The following is a 24,546-nucleotide window of genomic DNA, read 5'->3' on the forward strand; positions in this document are numbered from 1 at the left end:
GGGAAGTTTAAAATGAAATTTTTTGTCTTGATTTACGATCAACATCTTGCGTTACGAAACGGATGTGGTCACGTGTATCCGCTTGCGCGATTGTAAACAAACAACTGAGAGCGTTAGTAGCGTCAGTCGGAGCCCAGATACATGTGTTTGTGGATGTAATTTCCGTCATTGCAGTGATTTACCTATATATATATAATTCATTAAGACCATGCAAGCAAGACACATAATTGCAACGGAAGGAAGAGAAGGTAAAAGTAAGCGATTGCAATCGAAACGAAGATGGACATTGTGTGGAAATATCTCCTCCCTTCCTGCAGCCCAAAGATGTCAAATTAAATGGTGAGTACAGTATGAAATTGTTTCTAGAATAGAATGCCTTTTATTGTCACTATACGCATCTACAATGAGATTAAAAGCAGCTCCTTCAGTGCAGAAAAAAGTTCTGTATAGGGCTTGTATGGTTGTTTTTTAGCTTTAGCATAACGCCGGATCTGCGGCCCCGATTCCGCTTTCTTTCCCTCCTCCGTCTGTGTCGTCTCTTAGACCCGACAACAATCCACGGAGAGCCCGCTGGTCTCGCTATGTTGTCTGGGATGTTGTGCGTGTGATGAAAAACACTCGAAACAGATGTCTGGCTCTGGACATCGATGTCTATAAGGTTCTGAATGGTGTAGCGGATGTTCGCGAACCGATCGTGCACAAACAAGGACAAAAAATGTACAAAACAACAAAAAGTGCACTGAAAAGGAGAGCCCTGAGCCGCTGCGACCATGCGTGCCGCCATGCTCCTAGCTTAATCGAAGTAGGCTAGGCACTTTTTATAACTTTTTGGTTAGTACATTAGAAAAATTATTGGTGTTTTGGTAAATTATGCACATTATATTATATATCAAAAATGCCGGCAGTCTCAAATTCTCGCCGATAAACATTATAAATATACCTGAAGAGACACTTTTAAGGAAATTTAGAAAATTTTGCTTGGAGAAAGGGGTCGGCTTAAATACCGGTCATCTGCAAATACATGTAATTTAGTAGGTAGAGAAGGGGTTCAGCTAATATACCGGGTCGGCCTGTATTCCGGGATCTACGGTACCTTCGTGGCCCACACGGAGTGAGATCGGGCCAACTTAAAGGCCACCGACATCATTGCGCAGGGAGATCAGCTTCCCTGGAAACATTTCCTGCAAAACATACATGGATCTCCGCGCCGTATGAGCTGTTGCTCCATCCTGTTGAAACCAGGCAGCAAAAAGTCCTCTAACATTTCAATATAACGTTCTAAAGTGTCGGTGACCGTTGTACCCCCCACCCTCCTCAAAAACGTAAGGGCATACAATGCCAAATACTGGAACACGCTCACTGTGCAGGGGTCTCTGATGAAGTTTACGAGGGTTGGTTTCATCCTAGTAGCAAAAGTTTTGCTTATTTACACAGCCATGCAAATGGAAAATGTGCCTTGTCGCTGCACATGACGATGGCACCTCGATGAACGGTTTGCAGAATGTTCGCGCACAACTTTCCACGGCTCTCTCAGTCAGTTCCGGCACTGCCACCATTTTGTATGGATTGAAATTAAGGTCCTCATTGCCAAATCAAAGACGTGTTGGAAATGCCGAAGACAGAAGCAGGTTTGGGCGCTGAACGTCGAGGAGACTGCAAAATGGATGCCCTTACAGCTTGGATGTTTTTATACAGTCTGAAGATTTGCGGTTCAATGTTGTACCCGTCTGTCTAAATTTAGTCACCCACTGAAGAATTGTTTTCCGATTTGGGACATCACCGTTAGGAGGAATGCTGAAGTGCGTTCGGAAGGCACGTTGCGTAGTATTGTTTTGTCTTGGTATAGTAATATGTTACTGTACTTTCCCCCTTTTGTATTATTAATATGTAGCCTTTGTCAGAATGACTCAAATCTCATAGACTTACCACTCTTTATAAGGTATTATAGTATATAACTTCTCCCCACCTTCCCTTCCACATGTACAACCTCAGGCAATTAGGTGTAGTAAAAGACAAGCAGGAGTTAAGTTACAATTTAAATAATGCATCATTGATAATATTCACAAAATGATAACAATATGCAAAGTACAAGTGAATACTGGCAACCATACAACCTGATAAATGGTGATGTGTAGTTTCAGGCGGCACACAAACTTGTTAGTTATTCTAAATGTCTCTAGTTAAGTCCTCATTTGTGGTCAGCTTTCTTCAGAACAGGCCGCATGCCTGTCTCAATATGGCTGCCGAGCTGTGCTCTTCATTGTGTTGTCCTTTTCAGTTCATGGTGTGTGTCAGATGGTCTTTCATAGGTTTGGTAAGAGAGAGAGAGATTGAGGTAAAGCAAGCAAATTTATAGGTTTTCTGTCCAACCCCTACAGCCAATAGGGTGTTGAGGTACTTTAAGGCTTCTGATACAAGCCAATTCCAAACAGCCATACTTCAGACCAATGGGGGGACAGAATACCTTCACACCTGCCCCCGTGAAGCTTGCCAGTTAGGCAAGAACACATCAGATCTCAATGGGAAAAAAATCTTGCTTGCTATCTCTACTGATACGGACTGATATGGTGATGTGTTAGGAATGAAAGGATGGAAATGAAAATGATTAACCAACAGAGGGACACCCCGAAAATCAAAGGGAACAAGTGAGGCAGAAGGCAGGCGAGTCCATTTGGCCAAAACGTCATTGCAGCAACTCCAAATCTTACTCAGTAGTTTGTATGCCCCCCAATTGGCCTGATAATGTCCTAATGAGACGATGGTGTCCTGGGGGATCTCCTCCCAGATCTGGACCAGGGCATCACTGAGCTCCTGCACAGTCTGAGGTGTCGGATGGACTGAAACATGATGTCCCACCCAGAGGTGCTCTACTGGATTGAGTCAATGGTATCAATTCCTTCATCCTCTTGCCACATGAGGCCGGGCATTGTCGTGCACCAGGAGGAACCCAGGAGCCACTGCACCAGCATAGGGTGTGACACTGGGTCCAAGGATTTCATCCCGATGCCTAATGGCAGTCAAGGTGCCATTTTCTAGCCTGTAGAGATCTGTGCGTCCCTCCATGGATATGCCTCCCTCCCCAGATATACCATCACTAACCCACCACCAAACCGGTCATGCTAATCAATGTCACAGGCAGCATAATGTTCTCCATGGCTGCTTCAGACCCTTTCACGTCTATCACATGTGCTCAGGGTGAACCTGCTCTTATCTGTGAAAAGCACAGGGCACCAGTGGTGGACCTGCCAATTCTGGTATTCTATGGCAAATGCCAATCGAGCTCCACGGTGCCTACTTCAGGATGTTGGGCCCTCAGGTCACCCTCATGAAGTCTGTTTCTGATTGTTTGGGCAGAGATATTTATACCAGTGGTCTGCCTGCCTGCTGGAGGTCATTTTGTAGGCTCTGCCAGTGTTCATCCTGTCCCTCTTTGCCCAAAGGAGCAGATATCGGTGGATCCAGCTGATGGGTTAAGGACCTTCTATGAAGGGCCCTGTCCAGCTCTCCTAGAGTAACTGCCTGTCTGTCTCCTGGAATCTCCTCCATGCCCTTAAGACTGTGCTGGGAGACACAGCAGACTTTCTGGCAATGACATTAATTGATGGAGAAGTTGGACTACCTGTGCCAGCTCTGTAGGGTCCAGGTATGGCCTCATGCTACCAGTAGTGACACTGACAGTAGCCAAATGCAAAACGAGTGACAAAACAGATGAGGAGATAAAAATGTCAGTGGCCTCCGTCCACCTGTTAACCCATTCATTCCTGTTTTGGGGGTCGTCTCATTGTTTCCCCTCTAGTGCACCAAAGCATCTGAAACTGATGAACAAGCCCCTCTGCTACTTAACGGAGCAGATCAATAGCCCACAAGTGTCACTGACTTGATGTTATACTCTCATTATAAAGTGTTCCTTTAATTTTTTTTGATATAATGAAATACCTGAAGAACTCCTTCCTCAATAAAAAGTTTCAGGAAATGAAAGTCTGGCGCAGGTCGCTGGCCAACAAGCAAGGTGCCCTGCGAATGCCGAGTTGAGAACCTCAAGTGAAGGTTGTTCTCTTCCCACAGAGTGACTCCATCATACATCATAATTGAGTCCCCAGAGTAGCGAATATACGTGGAAATGTCACCTGGAAGACATAAAAATTCAACATTTCTTTTTTTTTTAATAACAAACTCACAAAGATTGCTCTCTTGCCACCTTAAGGCTGCCCAATAAGAGCCCTTTTTACTGATTTTACATTTTTCGCTCAAATGTCACATTTTAGAGCACAGTGTCACCAATAAAAGCAGCCTGGCCAGCCCTGAATGTTAAACCGGCTTTCCAAATAAACCACAGTGAGACCGTTCGCAAAGATGGACGTCTCCTTAAGGGAAAATTCTAATTAATTAACCTTCTATGTAAAGGTCACATTAATCACCAGCACCTTCTCATGTAGGCCCGTTGACTCGTAGCCTAAAGCATCCAATTTTGGTGATGGACAAGGCAAAAAAAAATACTAATTTGAAAATAATCGATCAATGTCAGCAATCTTGAAGCCATAGCCTGATAATTACAAGCCGTCCTTTAAGGTCTTTTGTTGGCTCTGAAGGCGCCAATGAATTTTGGATTAGAATTTTTGGACCAATTAAAGCAAAGTTACTCCTTCTGAAGTTTGGCAGATGCAAAGAGTGTCAAATAAAACATGGAAATTAAGAAAGCACCAGTTGCCGAAATGTCCCGTGATGGACTGGCATGCCGTCCAAGGCGCATCATGAGCTTAAGTTCTTGCAGAAAGACCGGGAGGAAACATGAGCAGCCAGTTGGCCAAAATCATAAGAGTCGAGTGAGTCAGTTATAACCAAACACAGACCCCCAGGGGTTCATTACCTCCAGAAATGCTCTTGACTGGACATTTCCACGTCTCCATTGTCTGCTGACTCTACGTCAATGATAGCGGGCTTTACAGTTGTCATAATATGCTTACTTTAGTAAAAATGTAATTTAATCCGTTATGTTGGGTGTTTGAAAGAGTTTATACGTTCATGTCTTTAAATGGTGTATAATTTATAAATATAATGTTATTGAAAACTAATAATAGACTGTACTCTGTGGTGGGCAAAATGGGCTTGAACTGACAAGGTCTACTCCTGTCCTGGGACTCTGATACAGACAGATAGATAGATAGATAGATAGATAGATAGATAGATAGATAGATAGATAGATATGAAAGGCACTATATAATAGATAGATAGATAGATAGATAGATAGATAAAAGGCCCTATATGATAGATAGATAGATAGACAGACAAACAGACAGATAGATAGATAGATAGATAGATAGATATGAAAGGCACTATATAATAGATAGATAGATAGATAGATAGATAGATAGATAGATAGATATGAAAGTCACTATATGATAGATAGATAGATAGATAGATAGATAGATAGATAGATAGATAAAAGGCACTATATGATAGATAGATAGATAGATAGATATGAAAGTCACTATATGATAGATAGATAGATAGATAGATAGATAGATAGATAGATAGATAGATAGATAGATCCTGCTCTGGCCACTGTTTGAGTGGAAGGCAGCAATCATCTCTTGATGGTCCATTCTGGCTCACATTCTCATCTTCACTTTGCCATACTGGAGTTAATCTAAAAAGAACACCTTTTTGGACGTGTCTTTCTTTCTCTGGATAAAGCCTCTTTGGAATATGAGGAGAAACAAGCAAATGGCACACAGCCAGAGACGAGGCTGAGAATTGAACCCAGCTCCCCGGGGGTGTGAGGCAGCAGTGCACGTCTCACCTCTAGTTAATTCACTGCACACCATTACCAGTGCCGTCCCGTTCCTCGGTGCTGTTGTTGTTCTTCTCATCTCTATTTCTTATCACACGTCTTCTCAAGTCTACACGGGCCGCACCACAAACCACAGGAGTCTCGGTTGCTATATCAGTTATCAGAGAACGGATCCTTTGTGAATTAGAACACTGAAAATGCACACTGTGTTCTCAGAAGGTAGCATCTGGTGTAAATGTCACATTTAATCATTTGAGTTTTTCTCTACGTCTTAATGGTTATTTTAAATTTTTGACAAGCTAGAAAAAGCACCTTTTCCAATGCAGTTCATTTTCATTTCTCAAATATCCTTTCCCATTGCTATTTCAATTCTTTTTCATTTTCAGTTATGTGTATTTTTTCAGTAATTTGAAATACTGTAGCTCACAACAAATAGTTTAGCCATTGGTATTATGGGATGACATCCAACAGACTAAGAGAGAGTAGGAATGAACAATATTTACTTATAGGACCTTTCCATTGTGAACACCATCCAATGGCAACCCACTGTGTATAATTGTGACGCCCCAGAAGATTAATTGACCTGCTCAGGGTCACATAGTGTGCCAGAAGAGGTGACTGAATGGACATCCTTGTGATCAAAAGTCCACTCCAGTGTCTTATCACACTGTTAAGATGATGGCTTTTGTCACATATCATTTGAGACAGTTCAGAAAAATGAGGGGTCAAAAGGAGCAAAGCGATTCAAGGACACTGGACGTTACTCCAATGTGACCCATCTCTGAGGCCACCCGAGCCCTAAGATGGAGTTGAGCCCAACTGGAAGGGACACACACACACACACAAACACAGCATTTACATTTATTTTACCCAAAGCGACTTACAAAAGAGGTCAACATAATTGAGTAAATGCCAGTCTGGGGGCCTATTTGGAGTCAAGTGTTATAGGACAAGGGTACAAAATTCACCATCACAAGCGAAGAGCTCAGGACAAAATGGAAATGCGTTACAATTCCTGGATTACAAAAACCTAACAAAGCCATCATTGATTTGACCAAAATTCATCAAGCAAGAGGGTCTTCAAATGCTTCTTGAACACATTGAGGGAGTCAGAATTTAAAATGGAGGTTCCGCCAGCTAGAAGCTACAGATGAAAGGAGTCTGGACTGAGATTTGATGCCAGACGCCGTTCATCAGCAGACCTAAGTAAGCAAGAATACAATCCATCCATCCATTATTCAACCTGCTATATCCTAACTACAGGGTTGCGGGGCTCTGCTGGAGTCAATCTCAGCCAGCACAGGACGCAAGGCAGGAAACAAACCCCGGGCAGGGCGCCAGCCAACCGCAGGGCACGCACACACACATCTACACACCAAGCACACACTAGAGACAATTTAGTATCGCCAATGCACCTAACCTGCATGTCTTTGGACTGCGGAAGGAAACCGGAGTGCCCGGAGGAAACCCACGCAGACATGGGGAGAACATGCAAATTCCACGCAGGGAGGACCCGGGAAGCGAACCTGGGTCTCCTAACTGCGAGGCAGAATGCAATACAATACAATTTATTTTTGTATAGCCCAAAATCACACAAGAGGTGCCGCAATGAGCTTTAACAGGCCCTGCCTTTTGACAGCCCCCCAGCCTTGACTCTGTAAGAAAACTCCCAAAAAAATGCTTGTAGGGAAAAAATGGAAGAAACCTCGGGAAAGGCAGTTCAAAAAGAGAGATCCCTTTTCCAGGTAGGTTGGGTGTGCAGTGGGTGTCAAAAAGACGGGGGGTCACTACAATACAAAACACAGAACGGGACACAAGTAATCCTCAATACAATATAAAAATAAAAATATTACAAGTACAGAGCAGAAGTTAACAGCAGATGATATCACATAATATGATTTGGATTTGTTTAGAGTCCTGGAGACCTCGACCATCAAGCTGCCTCCCCCTATTGGCCATTCCACAGCTGAGACAGCGCTGGGCCAGCCAATCTGATGATAGGACCCCTCTACCCGATTACTCAATGACTTTACCTTCGTTTGTACCACCATTTGTCTTTACCCTGTCCTGCAATGTTTGCACATGTTGCATACATGCACTTTACGTTGTAACGTCTAGCTTTTTATGTAGTTCTGCATGCTATGTTGCACTGTGGTCATGAAAGAACGTTGTTTCTTTTCACAATCTACTTTGCGAATTGTATATGGTTGAAACGACAATAAAAACTACTTACTGTAACTACTGTCAATCGGCCACAGATGAAGACTCACTTTACTGATGCTTTATAAGCATAACAAAGACCAAAATAAGTCTTTGTTCATGTCTTGTTACATAAGCGTAAAAGAATAATAAAGGTATTTTTGTAGTACCTAAACTAACCTGTTATCGAATCAAATAAAGGCTCAAAAAATATTAATAAACACCTAACCAAAACAAATATGACCACTGGGTGCTCTTGCACTAAAGTTGAAGAGGTGACAGAGACTAAAGAAAGGTGTCTGTCCTGGATAACACTGCCCGATTGTGTGAATTTTACAGACAGTTAGAGATTTTGATAGGGCTTTAAAGTCAGCGTTTAACGGAGAGATGGGCACTGAAAAAAAATTATAAATATGAAATAATTACACTTTATTAAGACTCCATATCCTGAGAGAACCTTTTCACTTAGCACTGCAAGTTCTTATATACTGCAGTGCGTCAGAAATAGACACCGTGCAACCTCCGTGACCACTGATGGTCAACAACAGGATGTTGTGAGTGTTAAGATGTTTGCATGAGTTGACCTGAAGTACTTTTAATAGTAATAATGAAGGTCATTATTTTCACATGTTGCAGAGAATGAAAGAAACTCACACAGTGTCAGCGTGAAGAAGAATCACAAAAGAAGTAGACATAATATGAGTAAATAATGGCTATAGAGAGAAACACTGAAAAGACAGAGATGCTGAAGACAAATGCTAAGCACTTAACACACTTGACCTTTCAATAAGGCAAGCTGGCAATAATAACACGTGAAATGTTTGTTTTTTTTTTATCAATACTATATTTTCGACTATGATTTTAAAGCATTAGTCTTGTGAGGACTCATTTTGATTCATATGCCATCGATGAGTCTTAGCTGTGCCGAAAACACAGTTTATATCACGGACTATTATTCTGAAAACCGCCTAGCTGTTTAATTGGACAATTACGAGCGTAAACCTTAGTGGCAGATTGATAGAGCGCTTTATGATGTGAAGGCATTTATATGAAATGAACAACAAACACTTTTATCGACTCACCAGTCAGCACATGAACCGTAAACAAATGTACACCAAAAGTAATCTCAGCCCTTGCTAAAATGATATTATAGCCACATTGTAATAAAATGCACCAGGGTAGATATTTTATTCAACTTACATTGAATTGAAAGATCATCTCAGAAGTGCAAGTATCCCATCATCTAGACCTTCTAACAGACTGATAAAAATCCATGCTGGTTTATGAGTTTTAATTTACAGTATACCTTCACTGGCCACTTTATTAGGTACACCTTGCTAGTACAGGGTTGGACCCCCTTTAACCTTCAGAACTGATATAATTCTTCATGGCGTTGATTCAGCAAGGTGCTGTAAACATTTCTCCGAGATTTTGGTCCATATTGACATGATAGCATCATGCAGTTCCTGCAGATTTGTGGGCTGCACATCCATGATGCAAATCTCCCGTTCCACCACATCCCAAAGGTGCTCCATTGAATTGAGATCTGGTGACTGTGGAGGTCATTTGAGTCCAGTGAACTCCTTGTCATGTTCAAGAAACCAGTCAGAGATGATCTGAGCTTTGTGACATGGCGTGTTATCCTGCTAGAAGGAGCCATCAGAAGATGCGGACACTGTAGTCATAAAGGGATGGCCAGCAACAACACTCAGGTAGGCTGTAGCATTTAAATGATGCTCAGTTGGTAGTAAGGGGCCCAAAGTGTGCCAAGAAAATATCAACCACACCATCACACCACCACCAGCAGCCTGAACCATTCATACAAGGCAGGATGGATCCATGTTTTCGTGTCGTTGACGCCAAATTCTGACCTACCATCAGAATATGGCAGCAGAAATTGAGACTCATCAGAACTGGCAACATTTTTCCAATCTTCTGTTGTCTTACTTTGCTGAGCCTGTGTGAATTGTAGCCTCAGTTGCCTGTTCTTAGCCGACAGGAGTAGCACCCGGTGTGGTCTCCTGCTGCTGTAGCCCACCTGCTTCAAGGTTCAATGTGTTGAGCTTGTCCAAAAGACAGCTAATATGAGCTGCCTGAACTGTGTTTGGGAAAATTTAATATTTCCCACTTCATGTTCTCAGAGTCTCTTACAATTCTCAGATGTTGTAGACATATCTCTGCCTTCAGACCCTCTACGCTCACCCTGTGGCACGTTTTATGTTCTCAGCTTATGCAAAAGACAGTTGAGGTAAGCTGGCAGTGCTGCCAACTGAGTACAGGGATATTTAACATTTCCGAACTTCATGTTCTCAGAGTGTCTTACGTTCTCGGATGTTGTAGACGTAAGGTGGACTTCAGACCCTCTACACTCACCCTTTGACATTTCTCAGGTTTTCAGCTTGTCCAAAAGACAGTTGAGATGAGCTGACAGAACTGTGTATGGGAATATTTACTATATCTAGCTTTACGTTCTCAAAGTCTCTTACATTCTCAAATGATGTAGACATAAAGTGGCATTCAGATCCTCTGTGCTCACCCTGCGACATTTTTCAAGTTTTCAGCTCGTCCAAAAGACAGTTGAGGTAAGCTGACTAAAGAGGGTACAGGATTATTTAATACATCCTGCTTCATGTTCTTAGAGTGTCTTACGTTCTCGGGTGTTGTAGACGTAAGGTGGCCTTCAGATCCTCCACGCTCACCCTTTGACATTTCTCAAGTTTTCAGCTTGTCCAAAAGACAGCTGAGATAAACTGATAGAACTGTGTATGGGAATATTTACTATATCTAGCTTTACGTTCTCAAAGTCTTTTACATTCTCAGATGTTGTTGACGTAAGGTGGCATTCAGACCCTCTACGCTCACCCTGCGGAACGTCTTATGTTCTCAGCTTGTGCAAAAGACAGCTGAGGTAAGCCGACAGTGCTGCCAGCCGAGAACGGGAATATTTAATATTTCCCACATTACGTTCTGAGATGTTGTAGACATAAGGTGGCCTTCAGATCCTCTACGCTGATCCTGAGACATTTCTCAAGTTTTCAGCTTGTCCAAAAGACAGCTGAGATGAGCTGCCTGAACTGTGTACAGGAATACGGACCTATGAAAAAGTTTGAGAACCCCTCTTAATTCTTTGGATTTTTGTTTCTCATTGGCTGAGCTTTCAAAGTAGCAACTTTCTTTTAATATCTGACATGCCTTATGGACACAGTAGGATTTCAGCAGTGACATTTAGTTTATTGGATTAACAGAAAATATGCAATATGCATCATAACAAAATTAGAAAGGTGCATAAATGTGGGCACCCCAACAGAGATATGACATCAATACTTAGCTGAGCCTCCTTTTGCTAACTTTGAGTCTCCAGACGCTGTCCTCCTATAGCCTGTGATGAGTGTCTGGATTCTGGATGTTGGTATTTCTGACCATTCTTCATACAAAATCTCTCCAGTTCAGTTCAATTTGATGGACAGCCTGCTTCAAATCATCCCATAGATTTTTCGATGATATTCAAGTCAGGGACTGTGACGGCCATTCCAGAAAATTGTACTTCTCCCTCTGCATGAATGCCTTTGTAGATTTTGGGTCAGTGTCTTGTTGGAATATCCAACCCCTACGTAACTTCAACTTTGTGACTGATGCTTGAACATTATCCTGAAGAATTTGTTGATATTGTGTTGAATTCATCCGACACTCGACTTTAACAAGGGCCCCAGTCCCTGAACTAACCACACAGCCCCACAGCATGATGAAACCTCCACCAGATTTGACAGTAGGTAGCAGGTGTTTTTCTTGGAATGCGGTGTTCTTCTTCTGCAATGCAAAGCGCTTTTTGTTCTGACCAAATAACTCCATTTTTGTCTCATCAGTCCAAAGCACTTTGTTCCAAAATGAATCTGTCTTGTCTAAATGAGCATTTGATACAACAAGCGACTCTGTCTGGGCGTGAGTGCAGAAAGGGCTTCTTTCTCATCACCCTGCCATACAGATGTTTTTTGTGCAAATTGCGCGGAATTGTAGAACGATGTCCAGATACACCATCTGCAGCGAGATGTTCTTGCAGGTCTTTGGAGGTGATCTGTGGCTTGTCTGTAACCATTCTCACAATCCTGTCCATATGCCACTCCTGTATTTTTCTTGGCCTGCCAGACCGCTGGGTTTAACAGCAACTGTGCCTGTGGCCTTCCATTTCCTGATTCTAATCCTTACAGTTGAAACTGACAATTTAAACCTCTGAGATAACTTTTTGTAGCCTTCCCCTAAACCATAAGACTGAACAATCTTTGTTTTCAGATCTTTGGAGAGTTGCTTTGAGGATCCCATGCTGTCTGTCACTCTTCAGAGGAGAGTCAAAGGGAAAGAAGCACAACTTGCAATTGACCACCTTAAATACCTTTTAGCACTCATGATTGGACACTCCGGTCTATGACGTTCAAGGCTTAACAAGCTCATCATACCAAGTGATCAGCATTGAGCAGTGACAGGCATTCAGATCAGCACAATGACAAGGGGACCCACATTTGTGCACAGCCAGTTTTTCACACTTGATTTAATTTCATACATCTAAATAATTCTGCACTAAACATCTTTGTTCGGAAAACACCGCAGTGCTCAGATGTTCCTAGGAAATGAAAGACATAGCACTGTTATCTTATTTTTGAAAGGAGAGTCAATTATTATGCCGGCTGAGAGGGGGTCCCAAACTTTTTCATATGACTGTAGTTCAGATTTCCCACTTTACATTCTCAGCGTGTTTTACATTCTCGGATGCTGTAGACGTAAAGTGGCCTTCAGATCTTCTACGCTCATCCTATGACATTTCTTAAGTTTCATGCTCACCTAAAAGACAGTTGAGGTGAGCCAACATGAGGGTCTACAATGAGCAGCATCTTCAACTTAAAAATCCAATTAAAAATGAATGAGAACAAGGCCAGATCTTAACATTAATAAGTAATAATATTAATAACATTAATGATTGTAAAAAAAAAGAAGAATAAGAGAGAGCTTCTGTAAGAGGCTGCTGCCTGCGTGGCGCTCATAGGTATGGAGTCCTGCCTCGCACCTTCCCTCAGTGTGGCAGACTGAGATTGTCCTTTGACTGGCGGCCTACCCACAGCACACTGAATCCAAGACAGTGCCCCACCTCAGCGGCACAGTGCCCCACACCAGCGATCGCATCTGCTAAAATGAATTTGAGAACGACACAACTTGAAGGAAGGCGACGGCTACGAAAACGAAGAGAGGAGAGTCCGCCGTAAATCACCAAAGGAAAGGAGTTTATCCAAATTAGCGGCGACTCGAGAGTTAGCCCTACAGAGCCAGCTGGGGCTCATTAGCAGAGCGCCACGTCGACCCGACTGCACCCTTGTTAATTCGCTCCCCATCTGGCTGATTCAATGGCTCCTGCAATTCCATAAAAGACAATGGGCATGTGAAGCACGAGAAAGAGGCAATATTTCACATCAATCAGCTAAACAGAATTGAGAAAAAACTAAAAAGCGGAGGAAATTAACAAATAATGAACGGATTAATTGTTGCTTTAATTCTGCCAATTAGCTGTAAGGCCATTTGAACTTGCCAGATGTCTCCGACGACACTTTTCTTTTCTGTCTCTTTCAAGTTTTAAGTGGCAGAGTGGCTGCTTCATTACGGCATGTTACCCGCGTCTGAGTGGCACTCTTGGCTCTTGTTTGTGTTCTCCTCATGTCTTCATGGGCCTTTCCACCATTTGTGTCGATCTAATTGGTATTTCCAAATGGGGTGCAGAGACAGGGAGACTGGTCACGACTGAGAGAGAGAGAGAGAGAGGAGGTTAGCAGCTGATACACCCATCACACGACAAACCAACTCAGGATCCCAGATTAGGACCCCGAGTGCAGCCATGCGACGGGTGACACCTCAGCACCACACTTGTTCAGATGGAGTGGAACAGTGGGAGTTTTTTTACGGTGGCCGGAGTGCCAATTCTTCCACCAACTCCAAGGTTTTTTCCCTGCACGACTGAGGGAAAGATAAATGCTGCCAAATACAGAGAGGTTCTTAAAGAAAACCTCCTCCATTGTGTTCACAAACTGTGGCGACAGTTCACTTTTCAGCATGGCAATGACCTGAAGCAAAGAGCCAAGACCAGACTAGAGTGTCTCTGAGGGGCTTGATGAGTTTGAGTCTGGATATTCTCTCAAGTGTCTGCCACATTGAAAAGAGAGATTGCAATTCAGGGGCGGCACAGTGGCGCAGTGGTAGCGCTGCTGCCTCACAGTTAGGAGACTCGGGTTTGCTTCCCGGGTCCTCCCTGCGTGGAGTTTGCATGTTCTCCCCGTGTCTGCGTGGGTTTCTTCCCACAGTCCAAAGACATGCAGGTCAGGTGAATTGGTGATTCTAAATTGCCCCTAGTGTGTGGGTGATTGTGTGTGTGCCATGCGGTGGGCTGGGATTGGCTTTGTTTCCTGCCTTGCGCCCGTTGTTGGCTGGGATTGGCTCCAGCAGACCCCTGTGACCCTGTAGTTAGGATATAGTGGGTTGAAAAATTAATGGATTGCAATTCAGATTGTGGATCATGATTTTGTGTTAAAAGGATCATGACATGATTTTTTTGAAGGATCGCCCACCCCTAATGTGACTAATCAAGTTTTCAAATTTATGTTGGACTAGCAAAATACCCGGGCTTCGCAGCGGCGAAGTACTGCATTAAAATATTTATTAAGAAGAAAATTAAACCTTTTTAAACTGAGGGAAAATATGCCAATAATTATTTGTTAAGGATCTCTTTGTATACCACATTGTAAGTTCGGCCCTCCTGTTGTAATATGACCAAGCTGTGCGCTGAGCTTACTCTTGAGCATGCAACGTACAGTTGGCCATGTGAACAGTAATCTTGTCTCAAATCTCACAGCTTGGATTGCTGCTGTCATAATCGGTTTGACTTTCATGGTTTGTTTCAATTACGACAGTATTTGCAGGACTTGAGTTGAAGTGACATTCGGCATCTGTCAAGCGTTGTAAGCACACAACCAGTTTCATCGATAACATCACATCCAGCTTTTGAGAGTTTAAACATTCATAAACATCAAAGTGTCGACTACTGAAATCGTCACCTGTGAATCTAAGATGTTTAAGAGGCATTGGCGGTTGTCGAAAGGTGTAAAATATTTGGCCATTTCGGTACACTTGAAAGCGACAACCGAACAATTCAGCAGCAGCCATCAACTCACATGCAGATCCATAGGTGAAGGGCTTAAGCATTTCACTCTTCTAGTGCTCCTGTGTAGTCTAATTATCTCCTGTACCGTCATCAGTCCACACCTTGAACCTGTCCAGTCATTCAATACATAAGACACAATGGATATCAAGAGTGAGCCTGATATGGCCGTGCAATATGTAACAAAGAGAATGGAAAAGGCAGGTGCCATCTCCGGGCATGGAAACCACTCGGTAAGTGACAGTTCTTTGATCGATCGTGATCACCTCGATAGACATGTTAATGGTAGTACGGTTGGAATGATAAAGGAAATGTGTACCTGAACAATGTAAAGTAAGTCTAAAATACCTACACAATAACTATAATCATAATAAACGAACAATAAAACAGCAGAGAAGCCGTGGATTAAATAAAAAGGCTGTAGTTATCAGCAGGGAGACGTGAATCCCGTGGCGAAGCAAGGAAGGGAATGTAGAGACTGGAGCGACGGACGGCCTTATATAGGCAGGCAGCCAACAACGTGGGAGGCGTTGGGATGGGGGAACCCAACGCCGCCTCACAGGGCGACCGAGCTGCAGGCTAAGGATGTATATATGTACTGTAAGTAGAATTCAGTTAGCGTTGGGAACCCGCGTACCAAATTTCTTGAAGATGTGCCCATAAGTAACAAAGACCGTTGAAAAGTTCAATATGGCGGCCGACAGTGGCATCATACCACCGAAATAAGTATGTACATCGGTTTCGGTTAGCGCAGGGAAGCTGCCTACCAAATTTCGTGAAGATGAGGCCATAAATAAGAAAGTTCAACATGGCAGACGTTGTCGACCGTTATGACCATAACGTGTAGAATTTCGAAATGAAACCTGCCCAACTTTTGTAAGTAAGCTGTAAGGAATGAGCCTGCCAATTTTCAGCCTTCTACCTACATGGGAAGTTGGAGAATTAGTGACGTTGGAAAGTTCAATATGGCGGCCGACAGTGGCATCATACCAACGAAATAAGTATGTACATCGGTTTCCGTTAGCACAGGGAAGCCACCTACCAAATTTCATGAAGATGGGGCTATGAATAAGAGAGTTCAACATGGTGGACGTTGTCGACCGTTATCGACCGTTATGACCGTTACGTGTAGAATTTCGAAATGAAACCTGCTTAACTTTTGTAAGTAAGCTGTAAAGAATGAGCCTGCCAAATTTCAGCCTTCTACCAACACGGGAGGTTGGAGAATTAGTGATGAGTCAGTGAGTGAGTGAGTGAGTGAGTGAGGGCTTTGCCTTTTATTATTATAGATTTATGAACCCTTTGTCGAGCTACTTGGAAAGGGGTGGTGAGCTATCAGTAGCTCAATGTGTTGGAGACCCCTGCTCTAGACGACCTTTTTCTCTTGCCACCTCATAACAGGCTTACGTTTCGAGTTTGGTATTTTTCCATCTGGCCATTTTAGCTCTGGACTGTCCTCAAGAAACTATGACAGGCAGACTGACAGACAGACACACACCCATCATCGAGATATCGACGTTTTCAACAACAGCAACATTTATTTCTATATCATGTTTTCATACAAGTGATGGAGCTCAAAGTGAAAAAAGAAAAACATAAAAATAAGTTTAGGCAATAATAAGTAACAAAGAATAAAGTAAGGTCTGATGGCCAGGGAGGACAGAAAAAACAATACAATTAAAAACAACAAAATCTGCAGGGGGGTCCGAGGTCACGAGACCACCTGGCCAGCCCCAACTAGGCATTCTACCTAACATTAATTATCTCAATCGGTTTTCAGGCTTCACGTGGAAGAATTAGATGATGATGGTCATGTGGACATTTCAGTATCAGGGCACCCTAAAACACTGAGATTCGTTGAAAACCGGAGAAGACATTTTGCCAAATCTAAAGATTTTGCTTCTCCCCCATAGACAATAGGTTGGGGGATCTCAGAAAGCAAAAATGGCAAATGTATCCATCCATTATCCAACCCGCTATATCGGCGCAAGGCAGGAAACAAACCCCGGGCAGGGCACCAGCCCATCACAGGGTGTGCACACACACACACACACACCCCAAGGACACATTAGGGACACTTTAGGACCGCCAATGCACCTAACCTGCATGTCTTTGGACTGTGGGAGGAAACCAGAGCACCGGAGGAAACTCCATGCAGGAAGGACCCGGGAAGCAAACCCTTAAGGGTCTCCTAACTGCGAGGCAGCAGCGCTACCCACTGCGCCACCGTGCCGCCAAATGTATCCATTTAAAATGAAATCGACAACATAATAAAGTGGGCAGAAATCCACAGCACGTCCATAGACAGCCAACCCTGGACATTGAAGCAACCTGCTAACTGCAACATCCATAGAAGGAGAACTTGGTTTCAGCCATTAACAAAACCTGAGGGTGATTGAAGGTGAGGGACGTAAAGCAGTAGTGACACAGAGGAGAACATGAAGAGCAGAAGAACATTTCAAGGACTGGTTAGAAGATCTGAACCTCGTCTTGATGGATCTATGAAGCAGCAGGGCTAACTAAGGAAAGGTTGTTCAGAAAATTAATTTTTATTTGATTTTATGGAGCGCCATTATCAAGCTCACAGCACTTTTCCAGTGCACATTTACCACACAGTTGGCTAATTAATACATTAGAATGCAGACTGGTGACCACCTGTTAATGGATGAGAGGTCACAATAAGAGGCACGATTTAAAAAATGACGACAAATTCAACAGGAAAGGGCCCAGCGCCGATCCGTGATGTCATCCCACTCTCACTTTGAAGCAGGTCTTAACGTATGGGCACAATGGGCCCTGACCGGGGACCCCAGGAGCATAGGGGCCCATGATGTTTCTGATGCCTATGCGTGTTTCTCTTTTGCTATCAAAACAGGGGCTTCAGCACACTACATTGCCTGGGGGTCTATGATGCTGTCATTCCTACCACACGTCACCACAGTCCCGCGTCCCCATTCATATCCTGCGTCACCCTCAGATACTTTTCTGCTACTCCCGACTTCCTCATACAGCATCCAGAACTCCTCTCTTGGCACTCAGTCCTACTCGCAACACGCAATGCAATTCCTTCTCACCTTCTCTGCACTTCTCCACCAAGACTCTTGAAGCAGACGTCACATCTGTAGGACTCTTTTTCCTGACGTGAAGTCATATTATATCACAGCCTAATAAAATACAACACAATAAAGTGGGCAGAAAGTCTGAATGCTTCCTCAACCCCAGCGTATACATGGGAGATGCTAAAATTACAAGGCACGCGGCGCCCTCCTCGCTCCGCCTTGACAGTCTAAGGCTGCCTCTGGTAGATCTCACACCGCTGTGTGCTGCGGAGAGAAGGGAAAAATAAATATTTACACATAAATAATAATACAGATGGCAATGTATGATTACAGAAGTGTTTTCAAAATAATGGGCACATAAGCATTCAACAGGCGGCTAAATAAATATTCATATACACGTGCGAAATTAGGAGACGGCGGAGTTTGAGCTCTTGGACTTTCATTTGTTTTTCCTCTGTAATTTATTTATTTATTTTTTTCTGAAACAATTCAACGAGATTTTCAGAGACCCGAGATTCTGCCTCAAGAGACTTCTGGCTCCGACTTTTTTTTTTTTCATTTTCTTATTCGTTTTAAATGTTTATTTCAGAGGACTCAATTGACAACGTCTCTTTTAATTGCTTCTTTTATTAGGCCCGTGAACGTGGAAGAAGGACAAGACTTGTGGTACGTCAAAAAATAAAAGATCTAGTAAAGTAGTGAATGTCCGATGTGAAAATGTCCGATACAACTGTATGGCTAGGAATTAACCCACAGCGGTCAGAGTACATGTCAGCTGAACCCGGGACATCTGTCAACAACAGCGCCAATTAAGACCCTTGCGCTGTTTCTTATTATTTCTCAACAAAAACAGTTTCACAGGATTGAATTTGTTGTCCGTTTCTTAAAACAAGCGTTCATTCATTAGCAGTGCTGCTTCATAGATCCATCAAAACAAGCTCAAATCCTGTCCAGAGGGAAAGGTGGTCCCTTGTCGGGAGGGCAGGCCACAGTGGAAGGATAACGGAGGGACTGGCCGTCCCAGCCAGGTTGAGAATTGATCCCTTGCCAGGGAGGGAGACCAGAATGGTGAAGGGGCCGGCGGAGTTAGCCCACAGTTCTGTGATACACTAGAGGGCAGCATTTTTGTCAGGCCCACAGGCATGCTGGGAGTTGTAGTCCCGGCGGTGCAGCCCTGTTATGCGTCATGGGTACCGCCAATGGGGTATAGAAACTTACTCCTGATAAAAAATAACTAGCCAACCCGCGGTGTACCACATGCCGCATAATCAGGCCGGTTTTTTAATCATTTTTAAGCACAGGGAGAAAATGTAACATTTGCAAAATCGGTAATGTAATAAATCAGCAAGAAAAGCAACATTGTAACAATGCACGGAACGAACCAACACACGATCGTCCGTGCGGCGTAGCGAGGTGGGAGGTGGGTGTGTACAAAGTGCAGGAGCATCTAAGAAGACGCATGTTTGTCGCGGATGCGAATTGCTGTATGTAGCGTGTACAACACTTTGCTATGCTGCACGCGGTCGGCGTCGTAACCGAAAACTCGTTTTTTAAAGACTGCTCACTTCATTGTGTTTTAACCTCAGTTGTAAAGGAATGTTTTAATGATCCCATGGGATACCCCTCGGAAACAGTTTTACACGCTGCATATGGCGATACGCCTCCGCGAGAAACATGCCTCTATGAACAGTCAACGTGTGGGAGGGCGGTATGTACAAAGGGTAGGGACGAAAACAGTGGGAGCGTATGAGTCGCACTTAGTGGCAATTCCACGGTTTGCAGCCCGAATGGAGTTCAACGGCTTACCCACGCCTAGACACACGCTCAATCTCATGCATAATTATTTATTGAATGGTAAACACTTCTGGAAAGACACGGTTGTCTAAAACAGGTTGGTGTGAGAATACAACAGTAAGTGAATGAAAAGATGGAACTCTGGAGAGAGCAAAATACAACACAATAGTGAACCCGCGGCATAACAAACGCCGCATAATTATTTATTGATGGTTGAACACTTCTGGAAAGACACAGGGACACCCCTCGCAAACTGTTCTACACGCCGCATACAGCGATTCACATCTGCGACAAACAAACTGTTTTACACACCGCATACAGCAAATCACATCCGCGAAATGATTTTTCCTAGATGGTCCTGTCGCGTCCACCCTCGCACTCGAAGCATACACACGCCTGCTCATGTGCCCGGTCGCAAGCCGCGTCCAGCCTCGTTCTCGAAGCATACACACCGCCTGGTCATGTGTCCGCTCGCAAGAGAAACTCACGGAGAGCCGCCCACCAGCTGCCTGTGTGTGTGCCTCTGTCTGTCTCTGGCGCGGCTTTCTCTTGCGCTGCCTCTGCGTGAACCAGTGAGGCACAGAGAAGGTCAGCTGCTGACAGAGCGTCTCGACTGTTGCAGGGCCTGCATTGGTGAAGAAGGTGAGACGGTAATGAAACAGAGGCACAGGGCTTATTGGTTTTTAAAGACTGATTCCTTCATTGTGCTTTAACCTCAGTTTTAAAGGATTGTTTTAAGGATCACATGGGATACCCTCGCAAAACCGTTTCACACGCTGCATATGGCGATTCACCTCTGCGAGAAACATGCCTCTATGAACAGTCAACGTAGCTCGGAGGTACATGACATTAACCTGACCTGCACTGCATGTGGCCTCTACGACAGACGAACATAAATGACGCCATTTTTTCTGTGTCGTCGTGTCCGAGTTGGTGGGCGTGGCCCTGCGAGTTGTCGTCGTATCCAATGGTCTTGGAGTTGGTGGGCATGGCTCCTTCCTGTGTGCGCCATAGGTGTCTCACTTGTCGGCGAATCCACGCCCCTTCCTGCGTGCTTTTCATGGTTGTCTTGCCTTAGTGAATTATATATATAGATAACTAGCAGAATACCCGCAGCGGAGAAGTAGTGTGTTAAAGAAGTTATGAAAAAGAAAAGGAAAAATTTTTAAAAATAACGTAACATTCTTTGCCTGAAAGAAAGTGAATGAAATAAGTATAATTGTAATAAACGAACAAAACAACAGCAGAAAAGCCGCGGATTAAATAAAGGAAATGGGTACTTGAACAGTAAACTAAGTGTAAAATACGTACACAATAAGTATAATAATCGTAACAAATGAACAATAAAACAGCGCAGAACCCGTGGATTACCACTTGAGAGGTTTGGCATCAAATGAAAAGAAGTGGGTGTTCAGGGTGATGTTTTTAGATGGGTGCAGAATTGGCTCAGACACAGGAAGCAGAGGGTGATGGTGCGAGGAACCTCATCAGAACTGGCCGATGTTAAGAGTGGTGACCAGCAGGGTGCAGTGCTGGTGCCGCTGCTATTTTTAATATATATAAATGATTTAGATAGGAATATAAAGTAACAAGCTGGTTAAGTGTGCAGATGTTACCAAGATAGGTGGACTGAGTAGATAATTTGAAATCCGTTAAATCATCACAGAAGGACTAGGATAGCAGACAGGCTTGGGCAGATTTGTGGCAGATGAAATTTAATGTCAGTAAATGTAAAGAATTACACATAAGAAGGAAAAAGGTGAGGTTTGAATACACAATGGGCGGTCGGAAAATCGAGAGTTCCCCTTATGAGAAGGATTTAGGAGTCGTAGTGGACACTAAGCTATGGACTTCCAGGCAGTGTTCAAAGGCCATTAAGAAAGATAACAGAATGTCAGGTTATATAGCGCCTTGATGTGTGGAGTACAAGTCACAGGAGGTTCTGCTCAACCTTTATAACACACTGGTGAGGCCTCATCTGGAGTACTGTGTGCAGTTTGGGTCTCCAGGCTACAAAAAGGACATAGCAGCACAAGAAAAGGTCCAGAGAAGAGCGACTAGGCTGATTAGAGGGCTACAGGGGATGAGTTTTGAGGAAAAATAAAAAGAGCTGAGCCTTTACAGTTTAAACAAAAGAAGATTAAGAGGAGACCTGACTGAAGTGTTTAAATTGATGAAGGGAATTAGTGCAGTGGATCGAGACTTGTATTTTAAAGTGAGTTCATCAAGAACACGGGGACACAGTTGGAATATTATTAAGGGTAAATTTCACACAAACATTACAGTTTTTCTTTACACAGAGAATAACAGACACTTGGAATAAGCGACCAAGTAGTGTGGTAGACATGGACTTTAGGGATTTTCAAAACTCAACTTGATGTTATTTTGGAAGAATTAAGTGGAGAGGACTGGCGAGCTTTGTTGAGATGAATGGCCTGTTCTTGTCTAGAGTGTTCTAAATGATTTGAAGCCTAAAACAGATCATTTTCAGCTCCCCTGTCCCCAAGAGTACCCCCTGAGCCAAAGCCCACCAACAGGTCTGTGCACATCACTGATGCCGACATTGTTTCCTTAAATTCACATTTACATTTATTTGCTGAGCATGCGCTTTTATGCAAGGTGGCACACAAAAGAGGTCAACCTAATCGAGTAAACCTCAGTCTGGGGGACTGTTCTGGGACAAGGGTGCAAAAATGATCGCTAACAAGTGACGAGCTCACAACAAAATGCCAGTTAGCCAGACCTCCTTACTTACAAGAACCTTTGAAAGCCATCATTCATCTTTGTGCTAATCCTGAGTGGGAGTCTTGACAAAGACAGGCCATCAGCTGCTGTGACATCGCTTATTCTCTCGTATCTGTGTGACGATGTCTTATGTTTTGTCCTAATAAAGTCTGCCAAAGGCAACTAACGCCACGTCTTCCTGGGGTGGCCAGAATTGGAAAAGCTGCACATAAGAGAAAAGGAGCTGAACTGTGGTGACCTTCTAAACCACAAAACAACCTCTGATGTTACTGATCACCTCGGAAAACGTGGAGATGGGCGATAAAGCAACGTATTGTCAATGCTTTAGAATAACTTTACAATGAAGATCATTAAGAGAACATTATAAGACACGTTAGCTGACTGTAGAAAAAAAACAAAAAACACACAAAGTGCCGTCAAAAGTCACTCACTCCGGATTGTCAGCTAAGTGACGCAAAGTTTAAATGAAGATGACAGCTTGACCTTTAGCTTCATATTAATGCTAACACAATCCGAGGAAAAAGGAGTTTGCCATTTGTGAAATGACTGACCTTACACAATCAAGGCAGTTAAGGAGCAAAATGATATAAGAGAGCAAGAGATCATTAAAAAGGAGCTGCACGGCTTCAAGAGCTCTGTTACTGCACAGGACCTTCAAAATAAAACGTTTAAGAGCGCATACAGAAATAAGCCAAGTTTACTTAGGAAAACAACTCAACAACCCTCAGCTCAAATGAAGAAAGAAAGAAAGAAAGAAAAAGAGAGAGAGAGAAAGAAAGAGAGAGAACTCCAATCTAAGTCAGGGAAAGAGGATTAATTATTTAATCCATAATTATTGAATCCATAAATTGATATTAAAGGCAAATCATTAGGATATGCATGAAGCAGAAAAAACATACACAGGGCAGAGAAAAAAAGTGTAATTTAAGAACTTTAATAATGAGCTGGCCGTCAAGCGCTATTAAATCTGTGATATTCATCATTTATTATTCATGATTTACACAAATCTCAGGCAAATTCCATCTTAAGCTGTTCACTGGCGCGTAAAGCAGCTTGAGACCCCCTTGGCATTCTGTTTACTGCAAAAAAAATCTTATGGCTTACCAGTCTATCTATCTATCTATCTATCTATCTATCTATCTATCTATCTATCTATCTATCTATCTATCTATCTATCTATTATATATTGCCTTTCATATCTATCTATCTATCTATCTATCTATCTATCTATCTATCTATCTATCTATCTATCATATAGTGCCTTTCATCTATGTATTCTATAGTGCCTTTCATCTCTATCTATCTATCTATCTATCTATCTATCTATCTATCTATCTATCTATCTATCTATCTATCTATCTATCTATCTATCTATCATATAGTGCTTTTCATATTTATCTATCCATCCATCCATCATCCAACCCACTATATCCTAACTACAAGGTCACAGGGGTCTGCTGGAGCCAATCCCAGCCAACATAGGGCACAAGGCAGGAAACAAACCCCGGGTAGGGCGCCAGCCCACCACAGGGCACGCACACACACATGAAGGACACACTAGGGACAATTTCGGATCACCAGTACACCTAACCTGAATGTCTTTGGACTGTGGGAGAAAACCCAGACACAGAGAGAGCATGCAAAGTCCATGCAGGGAGGACCCGGGAAGCGAACCCAGGTCTTCTTACTGTGAGCCAACAGAACTACCACTACACCACTGCCCCAATTTATCTACCTCTCTTATAATGTCTTATAATAATCTATCT

This window comes from Polypterus senegalus, chromosome 16, assembly GCF_016835505.1.
Source record: "Polypterus senegalus isolate Bchr_013 chromosome 16, ASM1683550v1, whole genome shotgun sequence".
NCBI classification, from domain to species: domain Eukaryota; kingdom Metazoa; phylum Chordata; class Cladistia; order Polypteriformes; family Polypteridae; genus Polypterus; species Polypterus senegalus.